At 36.1% G+C, this 25,664-nt stretch overlaps 1 long non-coding RNA gene across 6 annotated transcripts in view; it reads right to left on the bottom strand.

Annotated features, from left to right (window-relative positions):
- Positions 1–1,005: 1,005 nt before the first annotated feature.
- LOC125692435 (uncharacterized) overlaps positions 1,006–25,664 on the bottom strand; it is a 44,171-nt gene continuing 19,512 nt past the window's right edge. The window contains exons 3-10 of one of the 6 annotated variants that reach the window (XR_007376652.1): positions 21,813–21,950; positions 21,588–21,714; positions 21,295–21,387; positions 20,968–21,148; positions 10,585–10,761; positions 7,458–7,777; positions 3,538–3,642; positions 1,006–1,482 (exon numbers count right to left, since the gene is read on the bottom strand). This is a non-coding gene — a long non-coding RNA (uncharacterized LOC125692435). Of the gene's footprint in view, positions 1,483–3,537; positions 3,643–7,457; positions 7,778–10,584; positions 10,762–11,746; positions 11,838–18,300; positions 19,222–20,967; positions 21,149–21,294; positions 21,388–21,587; positions 21,715–21,812; positions 21,951–25,664 lie in introns of those variants that run through there. The other 5 variants (XR_007376653.1, XR_007376651.1, XR_007376654.1 and 2 more) reach the window with 5 other exon arrangements.

Below are 25,664 nucleotides of genomic sequence, written 5' to 3'. Positions count from 1 at the left end.
ACCATTGCTTGATTTAGGAGAGACAGGAAAGCTCAGTGAAAGTTCCACATTTCCAGGCTTGTTTTTGTGATGCATAACAACTAAAAATACAAAATAGAAATAAGTAGAATTATGGAGAGATGAAAAGAGAATTATGAAAAGAGAATTAATCCGCAGAACATTAACAGGAACCACAGGACTCAGTCTTTCTAGTTAAGAAGGGATCAAAGAGAAGTTCTGCATTAATGTGGAACGCATTAATGTGTTGTACAAATATGACTGCCTAAAAGTAGTATTCCACAAAGCACAGAAAACAGAATCAGTCTTTTGATAAGCCTTTTCATGCAAGAATTTCAAAGCTCTTTACAAATAACTGAAAACCATACAGAAAACCTATCATGTAGACTTACTCTTTTTGTGCTTCTGAACTAACTATAATGAAATGTGTGAGGGAGGTGAGAAATTTGATGGTTAGAAGGCAGGTTATCACTAAATAGTTGTCAAGTAGATTAGTTCAGACTTGAAGTCTTTTCCTTCCCCACGCAACCAAGAAGTCCCATTTTTTAAAAATAAGAACTGGAGAAAAAGAGGAATTGTATTTACTGTAAGTTTGCTACTCTGCAAAACAGTCAGTGATTCTTAAGATTTAAAACCACAGCGCTCTTCATGTTAACTACATCAAGATTATCAGGATGAGTCATTCTTGTGAAAATATTTACAAACAAGCTATCGGGTCTTTTAAATAAATTCTGTTAAGTTTAGTTGAGGAAGATCTTAAACAGTTTAAATTATGAAGTCCAGCAACACAAAGTAATTAAGAAAACAATTCCAGATAAGATCACAAGTGCAACACCATATCCAAAACAAGTGATACTGCTTGCCCTTTGGCAGAGGAGGCTGAACGCTTCAGTTGTTTAGATGAAGACATAAAATTCTAGGTCTCCTACTTATCTGGTTTATCATGAAAAATCACAGTATATGAGGTTTTGAAATTATCTTTTTGGGGGATATTTCAATATTTGCTAGTCCAGTGAGAAGATAATTTTGTAGCTCAAAGCTGTGGGGAAGATTTTAGAAGGCTTAGTCCCCCTTTTCCATACCTATAAAATGAATGTGCAAACACCCATCTTCTCCTTTATGTTTTGGTAGGTAAGCTTCTTCTGAATACAACACATTGGTTTTGCACCCAGACAAGAAAAAGAAACGACAGGCAGCCTACCTAAGAAAAGTCATTACTATGCCTTGATGTCAAAGAAGTTGTCTGCTGCAGGACATCCTTGGTTTCCCAAGTCTCAGATGGGGAGACAGCCTGGGATGTGCCATGTTTCCTCAAACCTTCGTGGGCCATCAGGATTTGCAGTGGAGCACGATGTAGCCCAGAAAAGGACGCATGATTATATTTTCCCTTACATAGAAGACAGATGCAAATGAGACGTGCACCAGTGCAGCAAAGCTTCCAGGAACCGCTGCTGAGATCCAGAGCCAGAGAGGCAAGCAACTTCACTTCAAACAAAAGGGAATAACAATCGGCTTTGTAAGTATCAGTAACTGCAAGTTGGATTTTGAAACTTAACTATTGCTTAGTACATTGGCCTTGTAAATGCACACAGGTCACAGACTGCTAATACCAAGATTTCAAAGATCTCAACTGATTTAGTTTATTTCTTCTTAGAAGAGCTGGGTGTGTCCATCACTGATGAGAATAATTTCTTTCTTAATCTGTAGAGGTGACTGTATGAAGTCGTATTTCCCCTTACACCTCCCTTAAACCTTGGTGTTCATGTTTTAGAGTAATTAATTAAAAGGCTTCAATATATATTTAATCTAGATACTGATAAAATATCACCTACTCCTGAACCTCTATGCAAATAAACTTACAAAGAGGAGCTCTTCAAGTTTCCTTTCGGCTCTAGCATCTTGGCAACAGAAATTTTTAAGCACGTCAAACTACGCAAGAAGTATTTGGGTGCTATGAAAGGCTAATTATAAGCTACACCTAGAACTCATTTCATTACTATGATTAGAATAAACTAATAGTTTTAAATATTAATTATTAGTTTATTTTGACATGAATGGTAAAGTCTTGGATGCTGAATTTATGCACAGGACAGCTTAGCAAATAAATTTCCTGTTTCAAGAACAGAATTTTCCAGGCAAACTGCTAAAATAGTTATCCATTCTATTGCAAGAATTGCATGCGTTATATTTAGAAGTCTTAGAAACTGACTGTAGGTGATCACGTCTATATACTGATAATTTTATGAAGTTGCTTCTTGTTACAACAGCAAAAAAAATATTTCTTAGAACATTCCTTCATTAAAAACCACATCGACTACCTTGTACTTCTGTCTGTAAGACAAATTAGTGCGTAACTTAATGCAAGCATATTTGATGGCTATCATTTTGTCCTTTTCATAGGTGGAAAATGGAATAGAAAACCAAGACAGACAAGACAAAACTGTAGAACAGATGTAATACAACATATGTATAATACATATATACATATGATGCATATGTATGAACCAACATATGTACACATGACTACCGTATTTCTAGCTCAAAATTCCTTGCAAGTGTGAAATGAGTAAACACAAAATTTTTCTTTAACAGTAACTCAACAAAATTTTAATCTAAAACCCTGGAAAGATCAAAATTATCTCAGAACAATTTATACTGAAACCACCACCCATCTTCAGTACCTGGTCAGTACTAACAAGGGTAAGAATTTCGGTACAGTGTGACAGTAGATCATGGTATGTTCATATACATATATACATTTATAATGAACTGAAACAAAGTACAGAAAGAAAGCACTGAGTTTCCAAAAATATATTAGCTAAAAATTCACAGGGGTAGAGCTGCTGGATAATTTGGAGAGAGAAAAGGTTAGCAAACAATGCTATTCCTATTTACATTAAGATAGAAATGAAAATTAAGATGAGTTGTGTACAACACTGAAACTGAATTATTTCTGCATGCAGGTTAAAAAGCAACAGTTTTAATTACACAATAAAACAATTACCCATAAAAGCAGAACAGGAAAGACTGAGAATTGCTGCAGGAAAATAAAAGCTGAAGGCTCAAGATTCATTTTTGTAGGAATTCAGAACATTCTGAGCAAGTTGCTCCTTTTGCTAGCTCCTTTGTTTTCCTCTGTTGTTTTCCTTAAGTCTAAAATAAAACTGATGGACAAGAAATGCTAGTGCAATGCTATTATCAACCAGAATAAACCAAGCACACTGCTACTAACATTAGGAAAGACTGAAGTGTACCCACGCATAACTAAATTTATGGTACTGAGAAGTAATAATTAAGGTGATTACTGTAGGAAAAAAATGACCAATTATGTAATATTATAAAATTAAAAATTATTATGAAATAATTTAGGCTACTTCCAGGGAAAAAAAAAAAAAAAGAGAAACAGGAGAGAGAGATCGTCATATCTCACATTATTACAGTGAAAAAGCTTAGCTTCAGTTTTTAAAAATTTAACTGACCAAAAAAAAATGTCATTTTAATATACTGTACTGTCATATGACAAAGTTTAAAATGTTTTACCTGATGCATCTTTGTAAGTTTGTAACAAAAAGCAGTCTGGTAGGTTGAACCTTAAACTCTTCTGAAGTTGTTCAATTAATATGGTATAAATGGGTTCAGGCTGCCCTGAAATGGGTTGGCAAGAATTGTTACTTTTATGCCTTAAGATACAACATAGAGAAAAATTAAAATAGAGTTGAATCACAGAATCACACAGAATCACAGAATCACCCGGGTTGGAAGGGACCCCATATTGACCTGGTTAAAATACACTTAATACACTTAAAGTTTTTAAACACTATAACAAAGGAATGTTGGTTTTTGATTTTGTTTTTTGTTTGTTTGTTTGTTTGTTTTGTTTTTTGTTTTTTTTTTTCTTTTCTTCACATAGAAATTCAGAATTAAATAGACTAAATGCTTGGGCAATGAAGCCACTGAACTAAGGACAATTGTCCAGTTGCTGTAGGTGAGGTAAGACATTAGCAGTGAAGTGATGAGACTCAGGAAAAAAAATATTTTACTGTGTGGATAACTCTGAAAAGTTGGTTTTAAAAAATTAAAAGTGACATTTAAAAAATATATATGAGCGCAGATCGTGTGCTTACACGCACAACAAGCTTATGGCACAACTGCAGTGTTTTGAAAATGTCCAAAATGTCATTTAAAAAAATTCATCAAAAAAACAAATGCAATTAGCAAAAACAAGGCAGATCACCAAAAAGTAAACAAAAAGGCAGAAGACCATTTCAAGTAAATGAAGACCACTGTGAAGAACCACAGAAGACATTTCAATACCACAAGGAATTACATTGGGAAAGAGAGATGTTATTAATCACACATGAAATCCCTTTTCTACTCCTTGTTTTACAACACAATCTTCCATTGGCCTTACTGTCAAAGGTGAGTGACAGAGGTTTGGGATATTCCTTTAAGCATTTTCTTTTTGAATGTATAAAAGGGTTGTTATTTCCATGCATGAGAAACGTGAGGTCAAGAGTGACCTAAGTTCTCTCCATAGTCTTTGTATCAGCAAAAGCAAAAAACTCCAATCTTAAGATCAGCAGATGAATGATGGTATGACTATTATTGTCCTGAACCTGCTACATTACCTTTTACTACTGCTTACTCTTCAAGTCAAAGAAGAGTAGTGGAGTACAAATTAATATGCATCTGATTTTAGTGATTGTGAACATCCATAATTTATGACTGAAGTCAATGGAGTCTAAGTTTTTTCAACATCAGAAAGCAATCCTTCTTTATTCATACCTAGCTTTCATCTCTGATTAGCACAGACATTTATCAAGTTTATTATTTACATATTAGTTATGATAAGAAATCAATAGTGACTGAGAGCGCAGAAGTCCCACATATTCTATTCCACATAATTAGTTATTTTGAACAACAAAGTCTAAATGGAAATATTTTGATTCTGAAAAGCTACTGTACATAGACATGAATCATGTAATGACGTTATCCATGATTTCTGTAACTAGATCCAATAACTAATACAAAAGCAAAAATAAATCATTTCATCCTTTTATAATACTGTGCAAGAAAATATGGACTTTCCAGACTGTATTTTAAATGAGAACTCTAGAGATTCACATGAAAACAAAGTTCTTAAGTGAAAACTGGACATAATAATGTTTTCCACACTGAAAACTACAGGAACACTCAAATGTATTTCTACCCACCTTCCATATTGTTCAGAAAGTTTTTCCTCATATAAAATGTTCACCAGTATGTCTTTATTAATTAGAAAAGAATGCATGTGTTGGCACTGTGTTAGCTGTTACAGTCTTCTGTTCATGAAAAATTTTAATGATGGCTAGCATAAGGAATGTGGAAATAAGATTTTTCTTTTACTATTCTCAGTGCTTTCTAGAAGTAATGTCATTTTCTTTTCAGACTTTTTTTTTTATTACCAGCAAAAAATGTATCCTTGCTTCTTTATCAGAAACACTATAGCGATTCTGCAACACAAATTAAAACCAAAGTGGATTATCAGGATCTTTCCTAATTCAAAGAGTCGAACTTGATGAAGCAAACGTGACTTCCTAGCTCTTACAATGAAGAGGTGTGTGCTGAAATCTTAAAAAGGCTTTCAAGCAAAAGAAAACAAACAAAAAGACTAATTCATTTCAGGGCCTGTAGTAATTTATAGAATATATTCAGTGTTTTACCCTTAGCAGAGTCCTCCTTACACAAAGAAAAATGTCACCTAGAAAAATAGGTTAACAGCAGGCCTTGTCTCTTTAAAGATATTGCTGCTGCATAAGATGCATGCAGTATTATTTCTACAACCTAATACTAATATATAACCTAATAACCTAATATACTGCAATAAAGGAAGTTTCAGGGAAAACCCAAAAAGTCCAAAAAGAAAGTGGCTGTCAGACCTCTTTTAAATCCCTCAATACTCTGCTTCATCGGACTTCTATTTCTCTACAGAGTACACCTGGTTCTATTCTTGCTTATATCTGCAGTGACTGTAATTATGCCTCTGTCCACCACATCAGCCCAGAACAGCAAAACATTTTTGAACAGAAATACTCAGAAAATAAACCTCCACCAACAAAAACAACAGCAACCAACTGCAAAGAATAAACAAAAGGCCCCCTCATACCCCTCTAACAGGAGAAGCACCACCCCTAGTTAATGCCATGACAACCTTTAATTTTTGTGCCAACTGAAAAACACTTTTTTTGTTGTTGTTGAATGGATGGAATGACAGTATGCAATCTTGCCAAGCAGAAGATGATCCCATGCCATAGCATGTAATTAAAACCACATGGTTCCCATAGGAACACACCAGACAAACAAATACTTCAGTGATGGGCACAGCAAAGGAATATCAACAGAACATGGTAACTCAATGCTTAATAAATGTTGGTCATAAGGGAAAGGTTTCCAGAACTTTTAAATAGTGTGAAGGTATGATGAGTAGAGCCTGACTGACAAAAAATATTAACTTATGAGTTTCATTAGTTTTTCCAGAATTAATATTTTTTTAACAAACCCACAATGTGTATAATAGACAATTACATGTTTTAAAATGCTTTTACTGAAGAATTAATTTTACGAATTATTGCTTTTTTTTTTTTCTTTCAGATTTTCCTTCCTTCATACTGATAGAACAAATTGTTTATTCTGGAAAACCATTTCAGAGTATCCTGCATAGGACTTCTTCTATGCAGGTGTTATTTTTTCATCATGCATCTGACTAAGCTGTGCTTCCACTCCGAGTAAACCCTTTTAAACACTGAACTTCCTGCAACAATCATAGCTGCTCAATCAGCACAGACTCCTCTGAGCAAGTACAGTTGATATTTGCAGGTTTTCACGATATCCTGAAATCCCATGGAAGTATTGCAAGGTCATTCTTTCTGAAAAGTATGGAGGAAGCCAGAGATGGTGGGGAAAACACAGGACTGAAGGAGAGGAAGAATAGGATATGTCCAGGAAACTGTCTGTCATGAAAATGGCTGTCATTTATATTTCAACTTTCTGATGAAGCCTCTTAACATAGTTAAATTATTCTCTATGATTTCTTTATACTAACATACTTTTTTTTTTTTTTTTTTTTTTGCCATGATAACAGCATTGGAAATCTGTAATGCTTTAATAAGCTAAAATCTGTCACAAGAATTAATAAAAATAGGGGCATGTTTTGAATAGTCTACTCACTGCTGTGTCTGTACTTATAAAATATCAGTAAAGGAAGAAAAATACACGCAGGTCTGCAGCCCATAAATTTTAGGGATTCTTTCCTAATGACGTATCTTTGCCTAACAGAAGGGGAGAAATATCTTTGTGAAAATGGGTTATCCACCTACATAGCTCTGGCACAAAGACTGAGCAGTACAGCAAGCCCTTCTCAGGAACTCTGAACGTTAGTATGCTTTTCAGATATTCAAATCTGGCTGGATTTATGAACTCACCCTTATTAGCCTGTTAGAAGCATATTCAGCTCATCTTCTTCCTGCTATGCTTTTCTGATCGCTTCTGCTGAGAGGATAACAAAAGCTGCCTCTGACAACACTGGACACTCCAATCTGAGCTGAAGGCTGCCTGCTAGAACGGGTGTTGGGAAGCAACAGTGCGCAGTGAAACTGGCAGTTGGATTCTTCAGTTCATCTGCAATACTTGTAAAAACCTGAGCAGGAGGACAAGTAGTACAGCTCTACAGCACAAACTGAGCAGAATTATAGTACTTTTGTAAATATTTCACTTCTTCGAACCTTGAAAGTTAGAAACCTACCTGCAAAACAAAGACAAATGGTTGATACAGGCTTCCTAAACGGCTCCACACAACTTAGCTGCAAAGCTAGTTGCATAAAAATGAGTAAATAGCCAAAGTTATTACAATTTTCATCTCTTTCAGTTCCAGCTGCAGGCTTGGACACAAATTTTGGTACATCACTCTGCATTTTTATTAGGCAGTCACGTAAGACTGAAATTCACCTCTCCACTCAAGAAGACGGACACAAATGCATGAATTTTAGTTCAAAGGCATAACAACAAATATAAACCAGCTTTGTAGTGAATGGCTTAACTTAGATTTTCTTCATTTATTTCTTCTTTATAGACAAACCTATAAAACTCTATCACGCAACCACATTATTTCTTCTAAATGCCATGAAAGCACGTTAGAAATCATTAGTTTTCATGGCTTGTTTTCTGATAACAGTGAGGACGACAGGGTACAGAATTTCCAGTGTTTCTTTTCATTCTAGGGATAAGATCTTCCAAATTAGCAAAGAATTGTGGATGTTTGATAGTGCTCAGGCAGCCCAGGAGTAATCTGGGAAGGAAAGGAAAGACTTTGTGACCAGAGTAAGATTTTTTTCTCCAAAAATATCTGTTAGAATCCTTCAGATTCTGTACATAAAGTATATAAATGCAAGGATATAAATGCAATATATATAAACGCAAAGGATTTTATCCAGATGGAAATACTTTTATTTCAGTAATTTTTAGTAAGAACTAGTCATAGAGTTAAACTGAAGATCATTCACAACACTGAGAGAAAAACCATTATCAGTAGTGTTTCTAACCCACATACTCCAATGGCAACACACTCTGCATAAAATACTAAGTTCAAAATGTGGATCCTTTCACATGGACCCAGCTTATCAGGCAGTCACAAAGGTCTTGCTCCCAACTCAGAGCTTACATGCTGTTTAAAGGTCCAACTTAATGTCACCTCACCTCTGATAGATGTCATCCTTAGTCGAAACTGAGATGAGCAGGCAATTTGTCTACCCAGAATGAACTAAAAGCAGGTAATTTGTTATGCCTGTTAGGAGAGACGTGGCAAGGTATCTCATCTCTCAGTCTACAGCAAAAAGCTTTTGAAACATGTGATAGTTAACTTTTAAAATGACCAGAATAAAGAATAAGGGCTGTAAATCACAGAAGAAAAGCAAGAGGGAAATTAGTGTTTCATTTGCAAATTCAGGTACGACTGATGTTCAGAGAATTCAGACTGAAAGGTGATGATTAGAGTGAGTACTTGTAGGTACTCATTTTCCTTAGAACTGCCACAGGTGTTTACTTTAGAGTATGCCAGCTTAAATGAATTTCACAATAAACTGTTCATTTATGAGATGCGTGCATTTCTTCCTGCTGAAATGACCTCATGTCACTGTTGTGTATTTAGTGATAAGAAGGTCTCATTCCAGCAATAAAGTCATGTGGAATGCATTACTCAAAGGCCTATTAAGTATAAAATATTCAGCATTTATTTACCAAATTGAAAGAACAGAGTCCTTAAAAGGTTAGATTGTAGTGCAGAGACTAAAATATATCTAGTATCCCATTGATTTGACAGTCTGCCATAACTGTCTCAGATAGTCCTAATTAGAACACAATACATACACATATGCACACACTCACACACAAAACCTTCTGGGAAAACATTACCAATTACTTAGAAAGAAAAAAAAAAAAACACCAAAAACTGCTTATGAGAAAATGCTTTTGACAGCTATTACACAGACTGTTATAATTCTGCTGGATACCTACTGTAAATGGAAGGTATGCATCTTCCTCAGACTAGGAAAGGTAATGTTAGATTGAATAAAAATCAGTCAGCATCTTAGTTCTATCCACCCACACAACACATTGCTGACTTCAGCTTTTGCTGAACTTTTCATCTTGAAAAGAGGAGGAGGAAGACTGCTTGCCATTTCTCTCTATCAACATAACCCATACAATTTATTCAAATAAGAATCAGCATTCAAGAGGGGAGAAAATAAGAGGCTTTCATGTCTTCGTCGCCACTGAAAATATAAGAGCTCCACCTTGAGGCAGAACCTAGAGGATATCAGTACGAGGTGCAGTAAAGCTCAAGTGTGACAACGATCACATTAAACTAAAAAATAATTTGACATTATCTGAATGTCCTTGCCTTCTTATTTTCTTTGCACAAAAGAACCCACGTGTACACATCTGCATGTTTTCAGACAATTTCAGCCCCAAAATTAAATTCATGTCAAACACGAAGTTTAAAGAAGGGCTTCCAAGCATAATAGAATTCAAACAGAACACAGCCTGACAGAAGTATTCCTTCAGGAATGGGAAGTACTCCAGTTTCTCTTTCATTAGTGTACAGAAGAAAATTTCGGACTATTAATAATCTATTCCTCCTAAATTAGCAGTAAAAAAGATTAAATATCAATTTTTCACTTGAATAAAATATTCTGTATTCATTTTAAATACATGGAAAAGCATTGTAAGTAATTTGCTAGTAACTAATTTGCTAGTAAACTGTGAAAGCTTCAGTACTCAATATCAAATTGCTGCTTCTTCAGGCTGCTTCAGCATATATTATATTTTGAATAACAACCTATAAAGCATTTAGAATCTTTCTAGTTAATCCAAATTACATCAATTAGATGAAAAAGTTAAGGCATATCAGAGCCCCCCTCACATTTAAAAGGATGGTTATCAGGATAGCAAGATAGATTTTTTGTAGTACTAATGCCAGATTTGGTTGAAGATGGCTGATGTGGTTGCAGAGCCGCCCTCCATCATATTTAAAAAAAACATGGCAATCTGAAGTACCTGTGCAGGCCGGCCACAAGCGGTGTCCCTCAGGGGTCGGTCTTGGGACCGGTGCTCTTCAGCATCTTCATCAATGACAGATGATGGCATCGAGTGCAGCCTCAGCAAGTTTGCAGATGGCCCCAAGCTGAGCGGTGCAGTCGATGCATTGCAGGGAAGGGAAGCATCCAGAGGGACCTGGGCAGGATGGAGAAGTGGCCATGTGAACCTAATGAGGTTCAACGAGGCCAAGTGCAGGGTGCTGCATTGGGTCGGGGCAATCCCAGGTATTGATACAGACTGGGGGCAGATCTCCTTGAGAGCAGCCCTGCGCAGAAGGTCTTGGGGTCCTGGTGGATGAGAAGCTGGCCATGAGGCAGCAGTGTGAGCCTGCAGCCCGGAAGGCCAGCTGTGTTCAGAGGAGGCACTGAGATGAGCAGAGGACTGGACCAGCTCTCCTGTGAGAAAAGCTTGAGGGAACTGGGCTTGTTGAACTTGGAGAAGAGAAGGCTGCGGGGAGACCTCATTGTGGCCTTCCATTGAAGGGAGTGTATAAACAGGAGGGCAAATGGCTGTTTACAAGGGTGGATAGCAATAGGACAAGGAGGAATGGTTTTAAACTGAGACAGGGGAGGTTTAGATATTAGGTTTTGGATATTAGGAGGCAGTTTTTCCACCCAGAGGGTGGTGAGGCACTGGAACAGGTTGCCCAAGGAGGCTGTGGATGCCCCATCCCTGGAAGCAATTCTAGAACAGGCTGGATGTGGCTCTGGGCAGCCTGGACTGTTGGTTAGTGACCCTGCACACAGCAGGGGGTTGGGACTGGATGAGCATTGTGGTCCTTTTCAACCCAGACGATCCTATGAAGAGTACCAATAAACGGAAACAGTATTTGTAGTAGAACAGCAGAATGAGCTGTACTTGTAAAAGAAACTGATGACAAAAAAAAAAAAAAAGATCATTAGTGAAGTAAACAGCTATAAAGCAAAGACAGCAGATTAGTACCTAACTTGAATAAAGAGTGGAGTTTGCTGTTTCAGAAAAATAGAAAAATGGACTGACAGACTGAGAACTATGTAAACATGCAATAAAGTGAGTTTACAGATAAGAAGAGAGATTAAAAGAGGCTTCAACTCTGTATTATTTAACTAGTCTAGAGTTCTGTCATTAAGATAAACCTGACCTTATCTAGTACTCCATCTAGCGGTTGGAACCTTGCCCAAAACAGGGGGGCTGGAACCTGATGACTCTTGCCTCTTCCAATCCAAGCCATTCTATGATTCATAGGGAAAAAAAAAAATAAAATCCTTGGGCTAAGTCTTTGAGTCTATCTTTATTCTCCCATGTACAGAAATTCTTGTCATGACCCCACCAGCACTGATAGTTTGGTAGGACTGCAAATTTCAATACTGTTGTTGTTTCATACTGTAGATTAACTGAACCATTTTATAACTTATTTGCATCAACTAACCTTTGAAGCCAATGAGAGACTTCATTTATAAACCCATTTGACTAGTCCCAAGATGACGGGAACACGAATCAAACTTTCAAACTGGATAAGCAGGAGCTACAGACATTCCAAGATTGTTCATTAATTTTTAATAACAATCAATATACAAAATGCATTTCAGTTCTCTTAATCGTTGATAGTCCAAACTGTGACTCTTCTCAGAAGTTATAGGGTAAACTTATTAACTCTGTGTTCCAAACTACTAATTTCTAATTTTGTTATCATGTTATCATGATGTAAAAATGCAGTACAAAAAAAACATTTAGGTTGCATTTCAAATTATAGATGCTGACTGAATTTTAAAATCAATCTCTTTTATGGCTTATTTTAATAAGTGAAACAATTTTAATTCTATAAAGCTGAGCAGCCTCATATAAATTTAAGAGTGCAACAGATGTTTCTGCTGGCTCATTTAGACTGCTTCTCCTCACATTCCTCTCAGCTGATGAAGTGCCCTTCTCTGTTACAAGGAATTCCTCTTACATCACAGTGGTACAGCTGGTTAAAATCACCATCTGTTCTCATAAATGCCTGGACTGTGTTTAGCCACGCTATACAGAACTTGAGAATTGGTACTGAAAGCTGGAGACAAACTCTTACAGTACACTGGATGACATCCGAACACATCCAACAGTTGAGCAAAGGACCAAATACTATAAAAAGTCAAGGTAGGATTGATTTTTTTTCCCTCCAATCAATCTTAGTTTGCTTTTTTTAAATGGCAGATCACTATGTTATTTGTAAGAGAAGGGAATAGCCTTCTTAAAATCTCTTCCTCCCATGCCTCCCTCTCCCCTTATCAAAAAAGGGAAAACAATTACACTGATAAATCCTGTCCTGTTTGGCAGACTGTAGTAAATCAGATTTAATTCAATAACATTCTTTCTGTTGCCACTGCCTGGCAAACATTTATGCTCATCACCATTTATTTCTAGAAATGTTTCAGGAGCTCTCATGAGGCTCAATTAACTTCATTGTTAAATGAGCCAGTGAGACAAAACACATTAAAACCTTTTGCAACTTAACTCTCACTGCCCACAGAACTCACTTCTGTTACGTGCTTCAGCTCTTCTATCTACTAATATTTCCACTCCTTGGCTCTTGGCTGTTTGAGCCTAAACATCTGTTTTCCCACAAATATATATGTACCTTTTTCTTTTTCCACATTCAAGAATCATTTACTTTGGTAATCACCTAATCGAAGAAAATGCATGTATAGAAGCAGTAGCACTGAAACATTTCAACATATATTAAGAAACTTACAAGTGCCACCTTCCTCACATTTGTTCACTTGTGCTGGAGAAAGATGATCATCCACATGGCAATGAAAACCACTGAATACAAAACTGCAACTTAGCTACATTCCATTTTTTTGTAATGGCAATGGAACACCAGAGCAATATTGCAGATATAATGGAGATCTGTTTGGTTAAGACACCATCCAAGCACACTGAGAGTGTTCTCTTTACTAAAGAACTCTGCAAAATGTCGTGCTTCACACTTACACTCTGTGCTTCATTTCCACCTCTTCTTTCACAACAGCAAAGATAATCAGCGTGTAGATTGCAAAGTGATTACAACTTTTCTTGGACAGTGGAACAAATATACATGGATAATAATATAACAGTGTATATTATAAGCATCTCATATGAAGCTCTAATTTTATGGACATTTTTTCTTGGGGATTCATCCTTACCTTCTAAATATTAGACAGCTTTGGCACAAAATATAAATTCCTTTTTTTTTTTTTTGCCAAATAATTGCCCTCATGCACGTTAAGTTACATGAAATCTGGAAGGCAAGAATGGTTCATAGTGCTAAAGGATCTAGCCCATGCATAAGTATGATGGTTAGACAGATTTTCTGTAATTGGTCTCTGTGGCACAGAACACAGTGAAGCTTCCTCTTCACAGAAGCAAATGAATGCTTCTATTTTTCTGACTTTACTTACTGCTTGTCAACAAAGTGAAAACTGAATTAATATCTGATTTCCTTAAAGGAGAACACTTATGAACAACATGAGCAACGCATAAAACGTTTTCCTTAATGGTACAGAGTGCTATGAATATTCAGTTTTTAATGAACTGATATTAATTTCTTATTGATCAAGAGACAGAGGTTAAATTTTACAACTAGTCTGAAGTAGGAAGAAGGTGAAATTAAATTCTATTCAAATGCAATACTTAGTCCTTTCAAAGCTGTTTCCTGGATTCTAAGGTTCAAATAATTACCGACTAATTACAATTTTATTTCACTAGACTTGTTAAAATTCTCAGCAAGTACCTACCTTTACATTTATAAAGTAAAAAAATATATATTTTTTCAGGACAATATACAGATAATTCACCTTTTCAATAATAGACTCTTTTGAAGGAAGAAATCATGATTTTTCTCTCTAAGATTTTTTATAGATATGTAGATCACTCCAGAGTTGACGAATCCTATATTTTTTTTTCCCCCCGTGGAAACTACAACAGATGCAAAGAGCACAATAACACCAATTTGATAGAGCAAGTTCTCAATTCCAAAACATAGCTATGTATTTTCATCAGCAGTAAACAAGAGCCTGCGTGCCACACGCATACAAAACTGCACTAGCAGAAGTCACCTACTATTGCTGTCATTACCCACCACCCCACTCCACTGTGCTCACATCTGCTACAGAATTGCAGGGGCTGGAAGGGACCACAAGACATCATCAAGTCCAACCTCCTGGCTAAGTAAGCTTCCCTACAATAGAGAATTTCAATGCTAGGACATTAATACCAAAGAATGAGTTTTGCACAACTGGAATAACCAGAAGTTTGTCAGTTCAAAAGGAATCTACCTTCCATTCTTCTAGGAGATTTTATTAATGAAAAGCACGTTACGTAAAGCAGAGGGAATTACATATTATTGCTTTTAGTTTGGTATTGTTTATTAGCAGACTTGACTTCTCTAGAGGAACAGACAGATTTATGTCAATAATTAAAATTTAAAAAATAAAAGCACCTCCAGCAGACATTCATTTGTTACTATCTGATCAACTACATGTATATTCTAAGTGAACAATTTTAGTGTAATTCTCTGGTCAGTGCTGGCCATTGATTTGAGCTACATCCCTGAGTGTCAGTTCATAAATGGAGAAGATAATAGTCATCATATCTGCTTGAAGTTATACACACTTCAAAGAAGTGTCCTTGGAATTACAGTAGTTCCTTTAATTCTAGGAGTCTGTCCTACTTAAATAAGTGCTATTGGTAAGTAAATGTCTGACAAGTCTATCAAAACACAGGCAGAGCTAACATTAACATTTACAGTAGTGTCAAGATGTTGAGTCTACCTGTCAGATGGTAGTCTTGGCTAAGATAGATGCTTAAAACAAATCTACTTGCCTCCAGCTCTCCTCTGGAGTAGTGTAACAATCTTATTGGTGAGCCAAGAACCACATATACCATACAAAAAAAAAGATACCACACCTTGCATTTTGTTTCAGTAATTGAGAGAAAGCTAACTCCACTTTTGTTACTTTCATTATCAGCTCTGAAATATTTGCTTCCAGCACAAATTCAAATTCTCCCTTCAAGTGTTCAGAAAATATTTACAGAAGTAATAAATTTAAAACAACGAATAAGACATCTCCCAAATTCAGATTATCAAGATCATCAGTTTACTGAATAATTCCACTTAAAATTTTGAATTTGTTCTTACAAGGCATGTCTTTGAACCAGTCTTACCCACGTTATCATAAAGATGGTTGACGGTTTTACGTGGCAATGCTACTTACATATCACAGGCTTACCTCTGAAGTAATTGTTAGGATATTGATTTGTAACAGTAACAGAACCAGGAAGATCATTTTCCTTTAAGAAATGCTATTTTGCAGAGAGAGGTAAATTCAGAAATTATTAGAGGATTGCTCCATTCTGAAGTATTTAAACAGCTAGAATTCAGGCTACAAACACAGCACTTAGAGACTGGTATTTGGCCTATCACACACTTAAATTGAACCTTTAGAACTTCACAGATTGTTCCAATTTTAAAATTTTCTTCACAGAAAATTAATGGAACTCACTTTCTGATTACTGTATTTATTATGATGCAGCAGACTCTCTTTGCAGGTCTGCCAAAAGACTGCAAATAATGAAGCTGTAAAATGCATTGCTATATTTAATTTAAAAGCCAATTATTACACACAAAAGACTGAAGTTCTAAACTATAAAAATTTTATACGAAATGTAAGAAGGGATGTCAGCATAAAGAAGTAGAATACAGAATAGTGTGAATCTTCTAAATGGAAATATTTCATTGTATAGACAGGATTCAAATAGCGGCTTAATAATAGTTATATAATCAAGAAAATAATTATTCTACAGCATTTCCTGAGAGATGTGAACAACTCTTTGTTAAGCATATTTTCTTTCACATCCATGAGAATGCTGCAGTAAATTTAGAATGGAAGATCAGCTATTTTCAAATACCTTATCAATCTCCCCAAAGAATGACATAATTAAAACAGAAATTCTGCTTGCAATTTTTTTCTTCATTAATTCCAGATTTAAATATAAAGTTCATTATTCAAGGTTTTCAATAATCTCGAATCAGGGAATCAAGCTTAAAAAAAAAATAAAACTCGTGATTATCTGAAAAGAAGCATCATAATGTGATACGACCTTGCTCAAACATCTTGAGTTTCAAACATTAGTAAAATCAGTACTAATATTAGAACTGCAGGAAGAATATTATTAAAGAGTATTGAACAACATTAATGATTATCATGTATTTTATGATAATTTTATTGGCTAAAAGCTTGGTAAGAGAGCAACTATTCTGAAGAGAGACACGTACATCTACAGTGAATTAGTGGAGCCCCTGCAAATTGCTGTGGATATCCAGGCAACCATTCATCTGCTGCTATTAAACTAAAAAAAGAACAGTTACCTTGGCAACTGCTGTATCTGATATTACACTGTGTTATTTCTAATACAAAAAAAAAAGAAGAAAATTTTCATGGTCTTAGGACTGGGTTGCTGAGGCCAAATGAGTTTCATATTTTCATTGGCAGTGTCATTAGAGATATCACTGCAGACTTACTAATGAAGCTCTCCTGATTTTCAAATAAACATGAATCGAAAGCGTTTTCATGATATTAAATCAAATGACATCCAGGTACATTCTCCATCTTTGGAGAATCATTTGCTAATATGAGTGCTTCTCCAAATGCAATGCCTCTTGTTTCATTCTGTCAGCCCACGATGTCAGAGGCAGCTGTCAGTAGCACAGCAATACAGGTTGAACCTTCCCACCAATGCTCCTTTACATGTTGCTGCTGTGTGACAGATGTCAGCAGAGGGGCAGTTTGACAAAATGACACCTGACCTGGTAGTGCAGATGAAGCAACGGTGTGTCACTGAATTCCTCCACGAGGAAAATCTTGCACCCACTAACACTGATTGATGCTCACTGAACACTGACAGAGATCAAACAGTGGGTGGTGCATTTCAGCAGTAGAGCAGCATGAAAGACCAACCTTGTTCCAGATAGTCATGAAGAACTTGCTATGGCATAAAAGAAAAACAACAACAAAACAAAGCATAGCTAATGGTAGTGACTGTGCTGCAAAATAGTGTTTTGTGACTGAAAATTTGCTCTAACAAATGGTGTTACTGTGCTTTTAGCACCTGTTGTAATTTCCATGGAAAAAAAAGAGACAGCACTTTTTGAGTGATGTCTGTATACACAACATAGGACTTGAAAGGAGGATTTTGTTTCCTTAGTACTCAAAATATACAATTAAGCTACATATTACCAACCAAAAATAATCCATAGAAAGGAGATCAGTGACTTCAGGACATGTGCCTTTCCCATGGCCTGAGGAAACTTTTGGCATTAGATGGACATAAGCAGAAAAGAGTCACTTCCTTAGCCTGCCCTACAGCCACAGGGACTGCTTTGCATCTTCCAAGCTGCAAACTAAGGGCTAAGCAACCTCTGCCCTTCCTGCAGCCAGCACTTCCCTGATGTACTGCAGTGTGTGTACAGGGAACCTTGGGCGGCTCTTAGCTCTCCCACCCACTGCTCCTTTCTGTACTCAGAAAGTAGTTGAGTACGGAAGAGGAGTTGAAGTACTTGTGTCTTTAAAATGAGAAGAAAAAGCCAGTCTGAACTCAAATACTTGGCTTACCAATATCATGTTTTCAAAAAACTACTTACAGACATTTTAAAATCACCACATACGAGCCCCAAAACGATGCTTTTAAACATCAGTCCAACTACAGTTAGCTCAAATTATCTAAGCTTTTTTCTCCCTGAGTATAGCAAAGTGATGCCTCAAATTTAATTTACACAATAATTATTAAACTAGATTTCTCTGAAGACTCATACAATACATTCCATGTTTCCTCAATAAATAAATGGTTATTGCATATTTTACAGTTTATACAGAACTGTTTGGAATGGACTACAGGATACTAACTACGGAATCATTTACTGACCACATCACACAAATATCACTCGTGGGTTAGAGCTCAGGAGATTTTAAGGAGTTAAAAAAAAAAAATTATCAATAAATTACCTTTCCCAAAGGAGTTTTTATGGAGTCTGAAAATTAAGAAATTGAGAATGAGGACGTGGTACATCAAGAATTATGATACAGGATACAAAAGTTTTCTTCTACTAATGCCACTGATCTGTCAGTTGTTGATAGTGCAGAAAATAGCTTTGGTACCTGGAACTTGTCAATGCTGTCAACAGAGACAAGTGAGGCATTATCAGATGGACATGGCGTGGAATGTCTCTTCTGTTGAAGGTCTGAGGATACAGTTTGCACATGGAAGCCTACCAGTAATTGTGGCCATGGAACTATTCATTTCACAGGTTACATTGGTACTGTTCAAAATTATTTCATCCCAATGTACACCTATAGTCAATGAAAATCCTAGCCTGAAACAATTTAAGCTTTTTGAGGGGAACAACAAAGTCAAACAAGAGGGCCCCATCTAACCTACCTCAATTCTTTCTCCCACGTGAATGAGCATTTGCTATGAGCATATTACAGTTCAAAGCTTTTGTTCAGAATTGTCCATCATCAACATTTCACTAATTTGCACAGTCATCCTAACTCCATAAGCATACTCCTAGTGCAGACAAATTCAGACAAAGGAGATCACCTTCAAAAAACATTAAAAATTAGGAAGATGAGTCAACATTTGTACACTTCTGATCTTTTAGATTAAAGAGGACTGCTTATTTCCACACAAAATGGAGATTATTGGTCTGACTGGTTTCATAGGGCATTACAAAAAACAACTACTTTTTCTTCACAGTATATGCTACGGCTTCCTTTGATGGGGGGAAAAACAGAATGACAGTAGTGAACACAGCCTGTATTCCAGTCTGATAAACTACTAAGCCACACTTCCACTGTTTGCAATATTATTAGAAGTGCTGTTTTGCACAATCACTGGTGCCAGAGGACTCAAAATCAAATCTGAAGTCATTACATAAAAATGATACTGCAGAACTCAATTTTAACTTCATTAAAAGGAAGAAAACAGCTGACAAATGGAGCCATCCACTCTGATGTGTCTCAGCTTCAAATAATGCATGAAACAATTGGAAACTCAGCCTTAGGGTTGCTGCTGCTCCTTTAAAAGTAGTCAGTGGTACTTACAGAGTTAAAAACACAGAAATGTAAGACTGCAGAATTAAAAAGTTAGCAGGAAGTCGTGAACCTCACTAAAAAGCAGGTTGAAGCCAAAAGAATTAATACTGCATGGAACCTTGAGCAGCGTTTGAAAGGGAAAAGCGAAGTCTTTTGTTAGCACAAAGCAAGGACAGCACAGCGTTGCCAGAAGGATTACACAGCCCTGAATAATTTCACAAAGTTATGAAATAATTTTAGCAAAGAACGAAACACAAAGAACAAAACCTAAGTAAGTTTTCATCAACTGGCAAACTTTAACATTATCAGCTTGTTCTTTCTACCCATTTATAAAGCCGGTCAAACCCACTTCAAAGCATCCTGAAATCTAACATCAATCTCTGCTATGGCATATATCTTATTTCTGCATTAATTCTTTTGAACTTGCATCTAAATGCTCAAGACAAATGCTTCAGAACATGACTCGCACAGCGTAAAACACTGCTGCTTATTATAAAGTAAACCAAATTCAGGTTGTATTGTTTTCCTGTTCAGTATCTGATCTTTTAAACCACTCATGTGCTTTACAAGCTTCAGATAAACTACATGTGTTATTTGTTACCTCCAGTGAAAAAAAAAAGAAGTCAAATATCTGTCCTGTCTTTGTGTACTCCTTATACAGCACTGGCCCATCAAGAAAGTAGACCAGGCTTGGTTGCAGCACTGCTTCAACATCAACAGAAAAAAAATAAAGCTCTCTCCTTAAAATTAATAACAATCACTAGCTGTCTCTGGAAAACCACATGAATTAGAAATTTTAAACCAACCAGTTTTACAGCATCCTCTGATTTCGCTGCCTTCTACACAAGCCATTCTGACATCATAACTCAAATATAATATTCTAAGGGAAAGAAAAGCACACTTCTAAACTACAAGCAAGGTTATGAATACTTTTGACTAATTTAAAATAATTTATTCCTTTCAGGCTATTCGTACCATTAAAAATACCACTGTTCCAATTTCACATTAATTCATACAGACTTGAGGCAGCACAATTCCTTTTCAGATACTTCTCATACCCCCGTCCCACTTTTCCAAATATGCATATGGCTTATAGTCTGCATAAAGTCATATTACATACTTTGAGGTCATCTCCTACCAAAAATTGAGGGCTTACTCCAAATCTGACAGTTTTTAGGAACCCAGAAAACATTCCTCTAGGAAGAATTTAAGTTAATTATTTCTTTTACTGAAATTGTTCAAAAATTAGTACCTTTTCTGCTCAAGTGTTCATCTATTTCTTCTCTCATGCTTCACTTGAAGTCACAATTCTGCTTACAAGACTGCAATCAATTCTGCAATAGTCAATTACAGTATCTCAAAGATGTAGGCTTTGGTGAATAATAAAGCAGTCAATTCAACCTCCTGCAGTCCTGCTTCTTATTTTAGTATTTCTGAAAATTACAAAAGACAAATACTCAGAAAGCCAGTTCCTACATCATATTTTATTCATGGGATCAAAGGCAATTTTCAGATTTTTAACGCAAGTGCTGAGTTGTCGCTGCAATACTCACTGCAGATTAACCAAGAGTGATTTTACCTGCACCAGTGTTGACTATGGTTGTAGGACACCAGGGAACTCTGCCAGAAGTTCTGATTTATGCTGACTGTTCACTGGCCGCTGTGATTCTTACTAAAGTGAAAAATACAATGAAAAAATTGTCGCCAGTGAGAAAAACAAACAACAAAATACTACAGTTGTAATTTTTTTTTTAAGGCAATGTTTCAGTATTTCAAACAAAAAAAAAATATCCACCAAATAGATACTATGAGAAATGTTACAGAAACTTCAAAGCTAACACACGATGGAAACATATATATATTTATTAGCACCTAATTCTTTTCCTTCGGTACTTAAATCTGCAGCATTACGGTCATTTTGCCAAAGTCAGACATCAGAAGTGTTGTTTGGTTTCCACAGCCACTTTCTTTTACTTTTTTGATCCTCACAGGTGAATACCTACAGAGAAGAGTGATGGAATCTGGTCAGATTTTGATAGAAATTGTGCTGAAAGAGTCTCCTGATGTTCTAAATGAAGACAGCAGCAGCACAATTACCTTGTAGTGACTTCTTTTAACACCAAAAACTAAAATGAAATTGTCGTCATGAAATCCCTCCATTATTCCCTGGAACAATGCTTGAGGCATTATGCCTGATTCTGTCATTATCACAGCTCTGCACCTCATAAATGTAAACTGGGAATAGAAAGAAAGATGGTGCATGATATTAAAATCTGCCATTTTGAGAATAATGTTTCAAAACAGATCACAGGGCTCAGATGATGCCTGCCTGCCAGTTCTTGCAGCTTTCAGTATCAGTTTATAACATCACCAGCAATTTCACTGCATAGAATCAAAAACAGGCAGGTGCTCCTGTTCTCCATTTTGGCTCACCTGGAAGATATAGCTCATCAGAATGTTGAACCCAGTCCATTGTTTTAATTGCTTTAAAGCAAGAAAAAGAAGCATCCTTACTAAATTATTCCTCTTTGCCTCATGCAGTTCGGCTGTGCATCTCTAACACAAGAATCCCAAACTATCCCCTCATATTACATACAGCCTGGCAGTAGCAAAAATACATTATTTTCTAAGTAGTTTTCACAACACAAAAGCATTAAAGCTGCTCTTGAAAGAAGATATTCTCAAAAGCAATTTAGTTTACAGAGCTTTTCTCCCACACTTTGTCTCCTTTCCATGCTTTCTTAAAATGAAATGTTATACACTCTTACTCCATTTTCGCAGTTACCCAGCTAAAGAGGTGAACATGCCAGCTCCATCTAGTTCATAGATCACAGCTATCTTTTGGAAGCAGGTGTAAATTCGTTTTTGTTTTGTTTTGCTTTGTTTTTGCATTAAGAAACTAACTGAAGTGAATCTTGCATAAAGCATGGGGCTAGAGCTGTACACACAACATACAAAAGCACAGAGCTTAGCAAGGCCTACAGATTCTGCACTGGACACTGAAACTCCTAAATGCTAAGCTTTTACAGAATTGAAAAGCTTCTATTTTTCTCACTGTAATTCCATTATAAGTACTGCTCAGAATCCAGTGAAACTTAAAAAGTTACACCACCACCAATACACAAAAGCCACTGATAGCAAGCAGAGAAATCCATTGCACGTAATTTCAATCGAAGTAGAAAAAGGTTCACAAATGAAAACCCTAACTCAGGAGTACCCCACGTTAGAGCTGTGTAGGCCTATTTTTATTGTAATCAATTCTTCTTGAAAAGATTGCTCACGGTTAAAAAGCTTATTTGCAATCACTTTGACAATATGGCTCTATTTGTTTAAGTTTCATAGGTAGAATCCATCGCTACTCTTAGTATTTAACTATAATTGGATGATATTTATTCAGCTAGAACATTTTTTCTGACATTTATATTACCTCAAAGGACAACATCACCTTTGGAAATTCTATTTCAGATTAAGCTAATTGAACTTTTGAAGGCATGGAAATCTTGTCATGAATCAGCATGGCTGTTTATGACTTTGAAGGGGTAACATATCATAGAAATTGACTTCTTTTCAGCCTCAGTGAAAAGGAATCAAGTTGCATGAAAAAATAAATTAATTCTAGGCAAGACAGATCCCTAGAGGTACATTCTCTAAATGCTGCACTCCCATAACACACACACTTTGAAGACAGCTTTTTTTGTCTTTATGGAAAGGCTAAAGCTATTCTAAGCTAAAATTTATTGCTTTTATTGAATATCTCAGTCTAATAATGAAAGCATTTGAAGAACTAGAATGTATAGCAATGTATACATTATATGCTCAAGGTAAATCATTAAGCGTATGGGGAAAACTGAAAAGCTTTGGAAAGTCTCTGGTGAAACTGATTGTGGAATATAAGCCAAATTACCTGTAATTGATAGAGCTTCTTATTTAGAAGTCATTAATCTAAATGCAGGTCATGTGAAGTAGAAAACAAGCATTAAATACAATTTCCTGAGTGAAAAGAATGGGTATTCTCTGACCAGCCACCAGCAGCAATGTACATTGTTTACAAGAGCACTAAATAGCTACAGAAAACAGTGCATGAATCACAGAGGTGTGTTTCTTCTTAAAAACTATCTTTTTCACTGTCTCTTACAAAGCCCACCATCAGTTGTTTTTTGTTTTGTTTTTTAAAAAGCAAGTTGTTACATGCTATAACAATACCATTATTAACATGAAAATTAGAGGTTCCAAGCCCTTTAACTGCAATACCAAAGAGGTTCTTTCTGTATGTGCTCAAATCCCTAGAAAACTTTAAAGTCAAATTAGGCACTGCAATACCAGATAGTTATCACAGTCAGGCATCCCAACCCATAGCTGAAGCCTGAGTTCTTTTGAGGTTCTGGCTTTATAAAAGTATGTTATTCCTTTGTATGCAAACTTGATGCATAAAATTAAGCTTTCCATGGCATGCAAAACAGTGTATCAAGTTAGGCCACATAATATTCAGAGAATAGGACTGTCATTTTTGTTCTACAGGAAAAGTCTATTCAAAAGCTATTTGGGATCAAACACACTGGTTATTTCAATTACTTTGGCAGTTTGAGATCATATAGCAGCTGGTAAATTTGTGACAGGTCTCTTGATACAGTATTTACACATGCTTTTAGATATCATATTTTCATCAGTAACAAAAACTTTCTTGGTACTACTCTTCCACCATAAATTTTAGTAAAATAGGATATGAAAGAACAAGTACTTGCCAACACTAAAATTAACAGCCTTCCGTTTCAGTATACAGAAATGCAATTTTACAGCCCATTCAGCATAAGGATGAAAGATTGCTAGAGTCTACTAGAAGAGTATAAGTTACCCAATACACTCTTGTAAAATATCCCCAAGGACTACAATTAGTCTTAGACTGGTTGGGTTTGGAAAGAAAGCCTAAAACTGTCATTTAAGTAAGGCTGAAAAGGAGCTTCCAAAGGAAGAGGTTGGTTGCCAAAAATTTCATAGCTCTTGGTCTTGGGTTAAGGCTCAACTGAGTTTCTAGGTTTAGGGTTGAGAAGAAAGGCAGTTCTTACAGCTGCAGCATGAGTAGGGCTAAAAAGGGCTCCAAACCAGGGAAGGCTGCTGCCAAAACAAATTCCTCTGGGTCCCAGTTGGTAGAATAAAGATTCACTGAGGACCTGAGGTTAAGCTTGGCAGAGATATTCTAGGGATATTCAGCATGAGTAGGGTCAGAAAGGGGCTGCCAATGCAAGGGGGGCTGCCAAAGGAAATCTCCCCCAACAGCTTCCTCCTCTGGACCATATCTGATGGTCTTGGGTTAAGGCTATGGTTGGGATTGGAAATGGGTTTTAGAAAAAAAGAGATTCCAGAGCTATGGTTTGTCTCATAATATGGTTCTGCATGTTACTGTAATAATCTAACCAATTTCACAAGAGTTTCCTATTTCCCCCAGCTCTTCAACGGCATCTCAATTTTGATAAAAGTCCCTTTCACATCAGCAGAAACAAGCTCACGGACATTTTCACATATGTAACCCTGAACTCTTTCCCCCTATACACTTAAGCATTCTCACAATCTAAGGATTTAAATTTCCTAGATATTTATAGCTCTGCAGAGATATAATCTTACTAATGAATGGCCTAAGATCAGAAGGAAGAAAAAACACAAATCGTGAAACCTGAGATAGCTGCCAATTTTTTTTTTTAATTTATTATTATTATTATTTTTAATAAAACACCTAAAATACTGATTCTCTCATAAGGAACTTACAATTCTATTTTTCGCTCTCTTACATCCGTAGATCAGGAATAACTCATGGGGAATGGGAAAACTCAGATCAAGTCAAAAGTTAAAGAAGATTATAATACACTACCATCAAGATTGAAGCATAGAGAATAAATTAGTTCGGGAAAGCAATGCCCCACCAGCTGGCATTAGACAGAGAGTAAGAACCTTCTA

This window comes from Lagopus muta, chromosome 4 (genome assembly GCF_023343835.1).
Source record: "Lagopus muta isolate bLagMut1 chromosome 4, bLagMut1 primary, whole genome shotgun sequence".
NCBI classification, from domain to species: Eukaryota; Metazoa; Chordata; class Aves; order Galliformes; family Phasianidae; genus Lagopus; species Lagopus muta.
The sequence above is the reverse complement of the archived record's forward strand: the minus strand, read 5'-3'. Positions and strand labels throughout refer to the sequence as shown.